At 38.9% G+C, this 14,629-nt stretch overlaps 1 long non-coding RNA gene across 1 annotated transcript; it reads left to right on the top strand.

The window, feature by feature from the left end:
- The first annotated feature begins 9,524 nt into the window (after positions 1-9,524).
- On the top strand, positions 9,525-13,942 carry LOC139155448 (uncharacterized). Its single transcript, XR_011557069.1, has 3 exons — positions 9,525-10,553; positions 12,275-12,441; positions 13,628-13,942. It is a non-coding gene; the product is annotated as an uncharacterized lncRNA (long non-coding RNA).
- Positions 13,943-14,629: the final 687 nt, after the last annotated feature.

Genomic DNA, 14,629 nt, shown 5'->3' with positions numbered 1-14,629 from the left:
AATATACGGCTTTGATTCAAAGGCCTTGCAATAACTATAGTTTTCAAGTGTAAGATTATGTTGAGTTATCTGCTATATAAAATAGACAATGCTATCATTTGAACACCCAGAAGCTATAGCAAATCTAACAGCGCCCCCAGTCTGCACAATTGATTGCACAACAGAGTGGAAGGAGATGGGCAACACATCCAGGGGTGGGCTATTGCCCGGACGGGGAGAGGACGGACACAGTGGGGTATTGAAAATGGAGCTCCACCCCAGAGCACCCAATTTGCACTGAAAGATGTTGAAAGAAAATGCAGGGTGTTCTGCAGAAGCCATGCCCATATTGTGGTAGTAAAAAATTTGGTAGCCCTTCACTAAACACATCTATCAATCAATCCTAATCCGAGCAGATGATATACCCAGTTCTGGGTCAAGTTGTTGATGAGTTATTGGATTTATTTGAAGTGAATCTTTGTACAATTTTTAACTCTGCCAAGATTCAAGATTGAACGTTTATAAGCTCTTTGGCACAGATATTGGTTTGGTTTAATGTGATAATCCAAAGAAAATAATTGTAATTATAATATAATGTGTCTTTCATTATCATTCAATAACCATTGTGAAGTCTAGCTCCAAAGATCTGAAATAAAATAAAATTTCTTGGAATTATATGGAACTTTGTGTGCACGATGAGTCAAATATTCAATTCCTAAAATGCAATATGAGCAAGTTAAATAGTCCTAAAAGCCATCTATTTTGCCTGAAAAATTCCACTTTTATAATTTGTATTTTCATTTGAGTATGGGAATTATAATCCAGGGCAGGACAGGAAAAAGTCAACTCTGTTGGTTGGCCTTATTTACCTTGCATTTCTCTGATCTGCCTTTTTGGGATGTTTCATCCATAAAATAGCTCAGAGCCTCAATGGCTCATTGGACATTTCAGGAAGATGAAAGTCCTCAATATTTTTGAACAGGCTTCTACAATGGAGAATTCCCTTCATGTATGATGTGTCTTGGAGTTACAAGTCCAGTGCACATGGAGGTCACCAGATTGGGTACAGCTTCTCTAAAAAAAACCTAGGCTTTATATGACCTTAACTGTTTTATTAAATGTGACATGGCGCCTATGCTTTGTTTTTATTGATTTATGTCATGTTCATTAGTTGCTTGAAAGTGTACTCCTTTGTTGTAGATTGTGTAAGTCTACCAACACTGAGCAATACAGCAGAAAATCCATAAACACCAGGGGCAAATTTCAGATGGGCACTAGTAAGGCTAGCCAAACAGGGTTAGCAGCATGTTTAATGACAAGTCACTTTAATCCAGTACAGTGATACCTTGTCTTACAAATTTAATTGGTTCCGGGATGAGGTTCTTAAGGTGAAAAGTTTGTAAGACGAAACAATGTTTCCCATAGGAATCAATGGAAAAGCGATTAATGCGTGCAAGCCCAAAATTCACCCCTTTTGCCAGCCAAAGCGCCTGTTTTTGCACTGCTGGGATTCCACTGAGGCTCCCCTCCATAGGAAACCCCACCTCCGGACCTCTGTGTTTTTGCAATGCTGCAATTTCACTGAGAATCCCCTCGCTGGGAAACCCCACTTGTGGACTTCCGTTGCCAGTGAAGTGCCCGCTTTTGCGCTGCTGGGATTCCCCTGCTGGGATTCCTTGCAGCATCACAAAAACACGGAAGTTCTGAGGTGGGGTTTCCCATGGAGGGGAGCCTCAGGTGAATCCCAGCAGCGCAAAAATGGGTGCTTCGCTGGCAACGGAAGTCCAGAGGCGGGGCATCCCAGCGGTGGCGGTGGGTTTGTAAGGTGAAAATAGTTTGTAAGAAGAGGCAAAAAAATCTTAAACCCCGGGTTTGTATCTCGAAAAGTTTGTATGACGAGGCGTTTGTAAGATGAGGTATCACTGTACTCCACACTCAACGTGTAGTCCTCAATGGAACTGCATCTACATGGAGGGACATATACAGTGAGGTACCCCATGGATCTGTTTTAAGGCCAGTACTCTTCAACATATTCATCAATGATGTGGATAAGGGTATAGATGAAGAACTCATCAAATTTTCGGACAACACCAAGCTAGCAGGAATAGCCAACACTCCAGAAGATAAGATTAAGATATAGAAGGATCTTGATAGATTTGAATTTGGACATTATCTAACTAAATGAAATTCAAAGATGAAAAAAGTAAGGTTCTACATTTAGACAAGTAAAATAAAATGCACAGATATAGTATATGTGGTTCCTTGTTCAACAGCAGTAACTGTGAGAGGGATCTTGGAGTCCTCGTGGACAATCACTTAAATATGAACCAGCAGAGCGCTATAGTGAGCAAAAAACCCAACATAGTTCTAGGCTGCATAAAGAGAGGGATAGAATCAAGATCATACAAAATGTTAATACCACTTTATAATGCCTTGGTAAGGCCACACTTGGAATATTGCATTCAGTTTTGGTCGCCACAATTTTTAAAAAATGTTGAGACTCTAGAAAGAGTGCAAAAAAGAGCAACAAAATGATTAGGGGACTGGAGGCCAAAACATACAAAGAATGGTTGCTGGAGCTGGGTATGTCTAGTCTGATGAAAAGGACTAGGGGTGACATAATAGCAGTGTTCCAATATCTCAGAGGCTGTCACAAAGGAGAGAGTCAAGCTATTCTCCAAAGCCCTGACAGTAGGACAAGAAGCAATGGGTGGAAACTAATCAAGGAGAGAAGCAACTTAGAACTAAGGAGAAATTTCCTGATACCTAAAACAATCAATGGAACAACCTGCCTCCAGAGGTTGTAAATGCTCCAACACTGGAAGTTTCAAATAAGCGATTTGTTAACTATTTGTCTGAAGCGGTGTAGGCTTTCCTGTCTAAGCAGGAGGTTGGACTAAAAGACCTCCAAGATCCCTTCCAGCTCTATTATTCTATTTTTTCTCTTCACAAATTCCATTTTATAACAAAACATATACGCCTTAAAATATACTGTATCAATAAGATATATATACATTTTCAATATTTCATAAACCAATATCTTATTTTGCACCTTTTTCAACTCTTATTCTTCAGTCTGACCCAACACTCCTCTCTCACAACCTTCATCCCCTTCCTACTTTCTTACTCCTTCCCCCCCCCTTTCTCCTTCCCTCCATTCATCCTCTATTAACACTCTATATTTTCTACTTCTTTTCACTCCTCTAACTTCCCCTTCTACTTCCTCTTCTTCCCTCTAATACCGTTCCCTGAGTGTCTCCTATCCTCACTCAATTTATATTTGACAAACTGATATTATGTTCCTTATTTTCATACTTGCGGTGCCACTTCTCAAATTATTATTTTTGTTTCATTGCTATGTTTATAATTTCTACAACCTTGGCATATGTTACATGACTCTAATGTCACCTAATCCCCTAATTTTGTCTCCTGGGCCAACCACCAATTAATTCAATTTTTATTCTTAAAATATTGCTATAGCTTAATTTTTTTAACTATCATTTCTTGTGGAGCTCTATTATTCTATTTTATTCTTTTCTTTTCTATTCTATTATTTGTTTGTTTTTGTCAAGTACATATTGGTAGTATATAAAGATATAACAATGTTTATATACATGATACTAATAAGAGAGGAAACAATAGTATAGGGGACAGAAAGCATGCTGGTGCACTTATGCACGCCTCTTACTGATATCTTAGCAATCAAGTCAACAGTGAATAGTCTAAGGGTAAAGTTTTGGGGGTTAGATGATGATACTACAGAGTCAGGTAGTGAATTCCATACATTAACTACTCGGTTATGAAAATCATATTTTCTGCAGTCAAGTTTGGTGCAGTTTACTTAAGTTTGTATCTGTTATGTGCTCATGTGTTGTTGTGTGTGAAGCTGAAGTAGTTGTTGACAGGAAGGATGTTGTAGTAGATGATTTTATGGGCTATACTTAGGTCGTGTTTTAGCTGACATCGATCTAAGCTTTCTAAACCTAGGATTGTAAATCTAGTTGCGTAGGGTATTCTGTTGTGAGTAGAGGAATGGAGGGCTCTTCTAGTAAAGTATTTCTGGACATTTTCTAGAGTGTTTCTGTCCAAAATGTGATGCGGGTTCCAGATAGATGAGCTGTAGTTAAGGATTGGTCTGACAAAAGTTTTGTATGCTCTGGCTAGTATGAGATTACCGGAGCAGAAGCTATGTAGGATTAGGTTAAGAACTCTTGAAGCCTTTTTGGCGATGTCCTTGCAGTGGGCTTTGACACTTAGGCCATTTAATATTTATTTATTTTATTTATTTATTTTGTCCATTTCCTGAGTGGCTCCTATCCTCACTCAATTTATATTTGACAGACTGATATTATGTTCCTTATTTTCATACTAGCCTTTCATACTAGCCTTGGAATATGAGTATTCCAAGGTCCTTAGCGAGTGAGGGTTGTCTGCAAGGTCTTGTTTATTCAGCCTGTATTTGGTGATCTATTTACCAATGTGTAGGACAGAGCATTTGTTGGTTGAGATTTGGTCCGGAGAGAGACAAAGGCAGCTGAGAATCGGGGCGAGGGAACTCAGATGCCGCCTTCTCTCCAAATAACCCGTCAGGCCTGCTGCGGTTTCCGCCCGGGCGGGGCGGCTGACTGGCCTTGGATTCGGCTGACTGGCCTCGGATTTCTCCTTGCCTTTGGGCGAGGAGGAGGCGGCCGACGAGGCGGGCGGCAGAAGCCAGCCTCGGTCACGTGGTGCCGACGCAGAGGAGCAGCTTCTGCCGCCTGCAATTTTCCGCCGGCTGCTCATCGCCCGGCTTTTTCTGGATATGCTCCCCAGACGCGGCTTTGTGGTAGCAGAGTCAGGCCGAAGTCGCCGACGTCTTGCGTCGCTTCGCCTTTGCCGCGCGGCTCAGGTGACTCTTCTGCCCGGCGGCGATGTAAGGCAAGCCCGGCGCTCACTCCCTCGCTCGCTTCGAGGAACCAGCTTCACCTGCTAGGGCTGATGTAGGAGTTTTTTTAAAAAAGGCCCTCCCCTGCCCGGCTCTAGGAGTTCAAGGGGCGGCCTTTCTTTTGGGAAGGTGAGTCTGGGGTCGGCGGCCGCTTCTGTCCTTCCTTGGGATGGCGGGAGGAAGGGGCTTCCTGAGCACAGAGAGAGGCGAAAAAAATGGGGCTGCTTCGGATGGGATCCGCCTCTGAATTATGGAACTAGGCCATCGAGAGGGTCTGACCGTGTTTTTAAGGCAGACCCTTCCCGGCGACGAAGCTTGCTTTTTTGTGGTGGCCCCAATAATCTTTTGACGAAGGACCAATAAAGGACGAAGCGGTAAAATTCCAGGACTGAGAGCTGGGGCTGGAAGGAGGAAGAGAGCAACGTATTGAACTGAATTGAATTTTTCTAAGCCTTTCTGCTGAACTAAAAAACCTCTTCTCCCTCTTGATTGGGTGATTTTTTGAGTTTTTTAAAAATAATAAGAAGAATAATTTAATATTTATTTAATATCACGTTTGTTCATTTTTCTCAAAAGAGATGCTTTATTTGGGACAAACTCTTAAGTTTGCATCCTCCCACTTTTGCTGCTATGTGAAGGGAATGATTTTTCTAAAATTGCATGCTGATTGATTGATTTGACTGACTGACTGACTTATTATGGTTTGGGTTTTTTTATTTTTATGTATTTATTTATTATTTAGATTTGTATGCCGCCCTTCTCCACAGACTCGATTATAAATTATAATAAGATTATAATTTAAATTAACTGGATTTGGGACGTTATATATTGTTTCATTATGTGTTGTAAGCCACCCTGAGTCTTCGGGGAGGGGTGGCATAAAAGTCCAATTAATAAATAAGAAATAAATAATATGATGCCCAACTCCTGAAGGACTCTGGGCGTAAATGCATATGCCATCTAAACATGAAGGTGGCATCCTTTTTTCCTTCAGAAATTATACTTTCACTCCGATAGCAATGTGTATAGAAGCGATCGACTGTTAAAAACTAATTTAATTCATCAGTGGAAGCCTATGTTGACTTAATGGAAATATTCATTATTCTAATTAAGGTTAAGTTCTTAGATAGATGGGCATTGCTTTCGATTCCTCCTTAGATAAATGAACATTTAAAAAAGTTTCTTCAATTGGAAGTCTTCTGGATTTGGGGAAGTCTTCTGGAGTCTGCAGAGAGGGGCGGCATACAAATTTAATAAATAATAATAATAAATATTAATAATAATAATCAAATCCCTTCCTTCCCATTCAAATAAATTATATGAAAGTTATATGAATGTGTTGCTGTCGTATGTTTTATTGTGGAGGTAATATTAAATCTATATGCCCTTTCTTTGTACAGTAGATTTCTTTTTAGGTAAATGGTGTTAAGTTTCTTCAACTGGACAACTTAGAGAGTTCTTAAATTAAAAAAAACTCTGGATGATGCTAAAATATGTTCCTTCCATTCAGATTAAAATTGCTATGGAATTATTGTTGCCTTATGTTACATTATAGAGGTAATGTTAATTTTATATGTCCTTTCTTTGAAATCATTTTAATGAATGACACTATGTTATTGGTTATGCAGATGAATCATGGCTATTTATCATTCCCACAAACATGATGATGCTAAATAACTACAAAGAAAAAAAATCCACATCTTTCTGGAGGCTATTTTTTATTTGAAGGATAGTTGAATAATTTTCAAAATTGTGGAAAAAGTTAAAATACTGTACTTGCATATCTAAGTGAATGAACAAAAGCTTTCTAGAACTTTATTTTTAACTTCAGCTGAGTGGTGCAAGTTAATCATAGCCCCTTTTTCAAATTCATCTGGCTTTTTAATTTTAGCTTAGAACAGTTCAGTTTTTTGAAATGGATTTTAGTTATAGGGTATGATATAATAATCATCAGTGGCTAGTATTGAGACAGTGTCAGAAATTTAGATTCTGCTTCTATGAGACACTCGTATAGTAGTGTTGGCAAACCATAGATGGCCAGCTAAATCTACCACTCTAATTTAATTTATAAAGCTACTCTGAACTTCCTAAACACAAATCTAATAAATACATGAAAAATATACTAATTGTATTGAATTGAAAAATCTGGCCAACTAAATCAAAATTTCAACAAATCTTGTCTAGTTGAACAGTGGAGTAGGGCGTACTTGTATTTAGCACTTAGAAACACTTGGTCTGTGAAGGATCTCATGTGTAGACTAGCTGAAAAAAAATCCTAGAAGGCAATGGCAAGACCATTTCCATATTGTAGCCAGGGGTGGGCTACTGCCCAGACTGGGAGGGGGGGAGATGCAGTAGGGTAGCAAAAATGGAGCTCCATCCCAGAGCATCCAATTTGCACTGAAAGATGATGAAAGAAAATGCAGGGCGTCCTGCATAAACAACGCCCACAGTGTGGTAGTAAAAAGTTTGATAGCCCTTCACTGATTGTAGCCCTCCACCCCCGCAAAAAAACCCACTTTATGAATCTACCTATGTTGTCATCAGGAATAAAATTCAACTCAAGGATTTGATTACCGGTACATTATTGCCTTCCCGTTCTTTGAAGATTTTTCTGAATTCTGATTATTTTATTTATTTATTTATTTGTTTTATTTTATTTATCATACAAATATGGTATTGTATTGTAGTATGTTTAACATAATATAAGTATAAAGTAGAGATAGAAAAGATAAAGAGACATTAGGACAAGAACGGTAGGCACTTATGCACTCTTAGAAAAGGGGAGAAGTCTATTGTAGATAATGTAAGGTTGAAGATTTTGGGATTGGGGGAAGAAACAACAGAGTCCGGTAGTGAATTCCAGGCCACTCTATTGCTGAAATTGTATTTTCTGCAGTCTAGTTTGGAGCGATTTACATTTAGTTTGTATCTATTGCATGCTCCTGCGTTGTTGTTGTTAAAGGTGAAGTAGTTGCCAACGGAGTACATTGTGATGTATGATTTTATGAGCAACAGTTAAATCAGTTCGGAGGCGGCGTATTACTTTCAAATGATGATACCAAAAATGGACTGTATATTCACTAATTAACTCTATGCATACATTTACTTCCTCTGGCTCTGATTTGGCAATTGAAGTCAATAAAGAGAATGTTTAGCATTATATTTGATAAGTTGACTGCAACATTTATATAAATAATTTGTTTTTTCATGGGTTTTGCTGTATCTTGTGAGATTATGAGCATCTCTATTGGGTTAGCAGTATTACAGGATCGATATGACATTAATAATCCTGTGGAATAGACAGTCATCTTGTACAAATATGATAGGTCCCACAAAATAATTTATATATGAAAATATTTTTGTACTGCTTTAAAATGAGCACAACATTATGTCCCATTTAAATGCCAGTGTCAAATGAGATAACAATGATTTTCCTCCCATTTATCTTAATATATCAACTGTGCGTTGGTGCTTTTTGAAAGAGAAAGAGATGAATTGAGGAATCTGCCACATATAATATAGATCCTGGACCAGGGAAGAGGAGGGAAAGATAAGGGAAGTGAGCTACTGCTTTATAGATTAGCTTCTTTGTCCTTCGTATGCACAGGAAACTGTTCCCCAAATATTGCTTCTTTTGTTTTTCATAGCAATACCAGTAATGCAATTATATTTCTTGAGCATCATACAATTCTCAATAATAAATTCTTTGAATTTAGTTAACCTGGTTTTCTGGTATCTTCAGTATTGAAGATGTTGATAATATCTTGTCTTCATTCTCACAGTGGATCTACTTCCTATCTATTGTCTTTCTACCCAGACATGAATGGAAGAAAGCTCCATTTTTCAGATGAAAGACCTGCCTCTGAGCACACTTATTTTGGAATGGACCTACACCTGCTTTTAACATTGTTGTTGTCCTCTACCAACAATTTGTAATACATTAAGGCCAATGTTGCAAATACAGAACTAAATAATTCACATGCCTTCTGTGGAACTAGAGGGTAATTAGAACTAGAAGGAAGTTTAAGCAGATTCTTTGACATTTGTACTCTTAAGAGCAAACAGAATATATTGTAATTTCTAGGGTTCCTAATACTAAAAAGCCCAGGAAGTTTATGGAACTCCCTCAATGTGCTAAAGTTTCTTAGCTCACAGCATTTCAAGGAATTGGATTTAAAAATTGGTTCTGTGACTTTTCTCTGAAAGTGTAATTTGTATGACGGTAAGACATAGAATGGAGTTCCATATAATACACATGTCTTAAAGAACCCACAGTTATTCATTATTGGACTTCTAGACCATTCAGAAGCCGTGATTCTCAGCCATTTTATGATAGCGCAGAAATCAAGCAAGAGTCAAGGATAAATGTGCACGTAAGAGAGGGGGAGGATGGGAGAAATGTGGAAGATTTTTTTTGAGAAATAACTCTTGAAACAATATCCTGTAAAATCTTAACGGGAAAACTGATAAACAAAATAATGTGTTTATGGAAAAAAACCTCCTTATGTTTGGTTCCAAAAAATAGTGCTTTCTATGATAGGAACATGAGAACTGTGGGAGAACTCATTTTTCTTCACTGTTAATATCTTTTTCACTGCTGTGATTAGTTGATGAAATAACATCGATGAGCTATAAGTTGGCATGGAAGGTGCTGTAATACTTGTAGTTTGGAGTTGAAACTCTCATTGTTAAAGGAGACAATCACACCTTGACTTTTAGATATGCTCACAAATACATGCATAGCATTTTTGGTTAATCGTTACAATATTGCTAATGTTTTTTTCTGTTCCAGCAATGGAAAATCCTGAAGTGCTTGTAGGCAGCTGCAGTACTCAGGATGATGAACATTTATACAGTGTAAAACATCATGCATCAATGTGCCAGCTTCTGGAAGATCAGTTAAGAAGAAAACTTAATTTTTTCTTTATGAATCCCTGTGAAAAATTCTGGGCCCGAGGAAGGAAACCGTGGAAGCTGGGCATACAAATTCTGAAAATAGCTATGGTCACTATCTGTTGTGGTTCAGCCTGGGACCCCTCCGGGAATGGCTGACCTGCTGTCGGTTTCCAGCTCAGAGGGAGAGGCTGAGGACCAGGAGGTGCAGACTGACGAGGAAGAGGAATCCCAGGCTGAAGAAGAAGGAAAGCCAGAGTCCCACCAGGGGGAGCTCTCCCCAGCAAGCAGCCTGGATTCCCTGGGGGAAGATGCTCACGACCTCATAGATATGCGACAAAGGAGAGCTAATCAGAGACGAACTCAATTGGCTAAGTATTTCCAGCATTAGAGGTCACAGCTGGGTTTGGGTGTGGTGCTCTTGGGAAAGGATAAAAGGCGGCCCCACCCTTCCTGGCTTGTGGAGTTTTATCTTGGAGATTCGTGAGACCTGTCTGTGAACTTTGGTGGCTACAATCCTGGTTTGTGCCTTGGACTATTGAAACCTTGGGGGGATGTTCCAGCAAGAAGATTGTGGAATTGACTGGACATCAGGACCCTGTTGTAACGTATGATAGCCTGTCTGCTGTGAAGACAGTTTTTCCTGTGTGCTTATTTTTTCCTGCTATAAAATACTTTTGGATTTTACCAGAGTGTCTGGCTGTTTTGTCAGTGGTGTGGAGGTCTGGGAAAACCCAGACGGAACACTATCCAGGTGAGATACACAGCTGCAGTACAATTATTACTTACACATTTTTAGCTACTGCTATATAAATTCAAGAAATTATAACCAGTTGAGTGACAACCTCTGATTTACTGCTTCTTTAGAGACTTGTGTTTTTAGAACCATCTGTACGGTTGGTATTTGAAACTTTCAGACCTTAATACAGGCAGTCCTCGACTTATAACCATTTGTTTAGTAACTGTCTAAAGTTACAAGGGCTTGGTCATATGATTAGAATTTGGGCGCTTGACAGCCAGCATATACTAATGATGGTTGCAGCATCCTAGAAACATGTGACCTGCATTTGCAATCTTCCCAGTTGGCTTCCAACAAGCAAAGTCAATAGGGAAAGCTGGATTTATTTAGCAACCACATAATTCAATCAATTACTGCAGTGATTCATTTAAAAACCATGCCCCCCCCCCACATTTTTAAAAATAAAATCAGGTACAACTCATGTAATAATTGCCTTGCTTAGCAACAGAAATGTTGGTCATAATTGTGATTGTAAATCAAGGACCATCTGTAAGTATTGAAATGACCTGTGTTCTTACACACTGAATATTTTGGAAAAAAATATTTTTGTCAAGTATTTAGTATTGACAAATTTAATAATGTTATATGTATCTTCATCATATGTTCTCCATCTGTGTTGCAAAAGAACTTTCATAAGTGCCAGCTAACATAGCTATCTCGTTTAGGAATTATAGAACTTTTAGTCCAAATATTTGATGGATGCTGGATTGGGGTAATGAACAGAATAGGCTATTAGTCAAGTGGAGACAATGAACAATATCAAGATTATAGTTGCAGTTTCATTTCATTATTATATATGTCACTCTTCAGCCTTCTACTAATTAAATGCTCATTGTTCACCAACTATAAGGAAATCTGTGTGTTCAGAATATAGTATGAAAATGTCCAATATGAACTATACTAATATTATATTATGTTTTTATTCAGCAAAACAGATCCAAGATCAAAAAGAATAAAATAGTCATGATATTGAACTGGGCTAAATTATAAGTGTAACAAGAATATAGTTACATAAATATAGGAGGAGTCTTTGACCACTGAATGAAAATAAAAGTTGTAAATCGTAGGGATGGTACCCAGCTCTTTTTTCCTATATGTTCAATTCCTGATTTATTTACCTTTCATACTCTCAGGGTAAAATGAAACTACCAAGAGAATGAGTAGGGAATGGTGGTAGAACTACTGTATTTTCCGGAATATACAGATAAGAGGCATCCTTTTCCTCCCTAAAAGAGGCTGAACATTTGGGTGTGACTTATACTTTGAATGTTACTTTTTCAAAGTTTTTTCCCCCAGCCCTAGCAAGGTGCTGACAATCTTCTCTGCTTCCTATGCCCTCCGAAGAAGGTTTTTTCCAGCCCTAAGTCTTTGCAGGCTTGCTTTCATTCCTACCCCCTCTGAAAAAGGCTTTTTCAGCCCTAACCAGAGGATAAAATAATGTGTTCGAGCTGAACTGACTAAGAACACTAACCAGATGAATACCTGGTAGGTAGATTCCCCCCCTCTATTTTACTCCCCCGAAACTAAGGTGCGTCTTATACTCCAGTGTGTCTTATACTCTGAAAGATACGGTAGCTACGAATGCTCCATCAATTAAAAAATTTAATGTACTTGTGGTCAGAATGGACTTTTTGAGTATTTTAGCTGAAGAATTCCCTTTCTATTGATATTTTCAGCTTGTAGTTTTTGGTTTAAGCAATCAAATGGTGGTTACATTTAAAGAAGAAAACACGGTATCCTTTAAGCATCTATTCCTGAAAGGCTATATGGACAGCATGGATGACACCTATGCAGTGTACACGCAAACAGAGGTCTATGACCAGATCTTTTTGCAATAAACCAGGTAATATTTATCTATCTATCTATCTATCTATCTATCTATCTATCTATCTATCTATCTATCTATCTATCCATCCATCCATCCATCCATCCATCCATCCATCCATCCATCCATCCATCCATCCATCCATCTATCTATCTATCTATCTATCTATCTATCTATCGGCTGTATGTTCCAGCATAAGTCTGGAATGACTCAAGCAATTTTAAACAAGCTTGGCACACAGATGATTTACCCTCTGGAAACAAATACTGTGGGAGTAAGACACCCTAGTACCCCTTAGTGTGTGTGTGTGTTCCAGCATAACTCTGAAACATCTGGGCCATTAATGAGAGCGAGTGCAGCGTCCTAGAGTGGACATTGTCTATGATTCACTTCTGTCACAGCTTCCTCTAGAAAGCCAGCCATGACATTTGCCCTCCACTGGGCCAATGGGAAAGCACTTGATATTCCCTTCTCTTGACAGAAGGTGGGCCAAAGTGCCATGATTGTAGAAAGGGTGGGAAAGAGGAGTGCGTTGGAGGGGGGAGGGACAGGGCAGGGGTGATGGGCATGGGAGTAGGGGGAAGAAATGCCCTTCTCAATGACTCCCTGTTAGAGGCAGATGCCGCCCCCTGGTGGATTTGGGGCAAAGTGCCAAGATTGTAGAAAGAGCGGAAAGAAGATCACATGGGAAGGGGAGGGCAGGGGTGATAGGCATGGGAGTAGGGGGCAAAAGACCCTTCTCAATGGCTTCCTGTCAGACAAATGCTTTGAGGTCTATAAATACTCGTGTAGCGCTGGGTTTTCAGCCAGTATTTTATAAAATATTGTACACTGAACCTAAACTAAGCTTGAAAAAGCCAAGTCAGTATATGTAAACAGATATGAATGGAAGGAAAATCACATTGGTTTCCTATACCATAGAGTTTGCATTGGCTCTAATGAGGCAAGAGATGCAGACCTTTTAATTCCATAGTAACCTCATGAGATAAAGGTAACACAGGCAATTGGCCCATAAAAATGAGGTTTTCTATGACTGAATCCATTTCACCGAGTTTTATTTGAACCTTAGTCTTTGTAATTCTATTCATGAGATCAATAAATCTGAAAAGCAGTATGTTCCATCGCAGACATTCTCTTGCGTCTCCAATTAGTTCAGTTTTAATTATCGGGCAGCTCCATTAACTGGTTGTACCTTGTCGCTTAGTTCTTACAGCTGCGTGCTAATTCGGTTGGAAATCACGCCTACGAAAAGAAAGGATCAGAAGAGACGCCCATGGCAATATGTCAGTACTTCTACAAGAGAGGAATTATCAGCCCTGGAAATGACACTTTCGATATTGACCCAGAAATTGAAACTGGTGATATACTGAACTACTCAAATCAGATAGATTGTTTCTGTGTGTGAGAGAGAAAGGAGAATGAGAGTGGGGTGGGCGGAGGTCAGAAAGAGAGACAACTTGAGCAAAGTCATAGTGTTTAAAAGCAAACACATAGTAATTTCCAGTATCATTACAATATAATGGGTAGACACTTCAGATGTTTTATTTGTACAGGAAGAAATTCAACTACTGCAGATAGTCCTCACTTAGCAATTGTTTCATTCAGTAACAGTTCAGAGTTACGACAACAGTGAAAAGGTATATTTAAGACCAATCCCTGAACTTGCAGCTATTGCAACATCCATTGTCACCTTCTCAGCTTGTTTCCAACAAGCAGAATCATTGTGGAAAATGGCAGGAAGTCACAAAAGTCACATGCCATTTTGCTTAACAACCTGAGGTGATTTGGTTAATGACTGCAGTGGAACTGTCATGGGATGTTTCACTTTATGACTATATCACTTAGTAACTGTGATTAGTAAGTGAGGACTACTTGTATATTAGAGTCTTGTTTAAGTCATGAAAACTGCAGTAGTGGTGCTTCATTTAATTCCTTGCCCCATTTCACTCAAATGATGTCAGCTTCCGTCAGGCCTAATATATTCCATATACAGTAGATGTACATTGTTTATATCTATGGAGATTCTCAGTCATCCAGGTTATGGTTGTCCTGAAGGTGCTTTTTCAAGAAGTAACTGGACTTTCTGGTTTTTCTTTGAAGATGTTTTGCTTCTCATCCAATAAGCTTCTTCAACTCTGAGCTGAAGAAGCTTCATGGATGAGAAACAGAACATCTTGAAAGAAAAACCAGAAAGTCCAGGTGCCTC

The sequence above is a fragment of the Erythrolamprus reginae genome, unplaced genomic scaffold (genome assembly GCF_031021105.1).
Source record: "Erythrolamprus reginae isolate rEryReg1 unplaced genomic scaffold, rEryReg1.hap1 H_2, whole genome shotgun sequence".
NCBI lineage: Eukaryota > Metazoa > Chordata > Lepidosauria > Squamata > Dipsadidae > Erythrolamprus > Erythrolamprus reginae.
The sequence above is the reverse complement of the archived record's forward strand: the minus strand, read 5'-3'. Positions and strand labels throughout refer to the sequence as shown.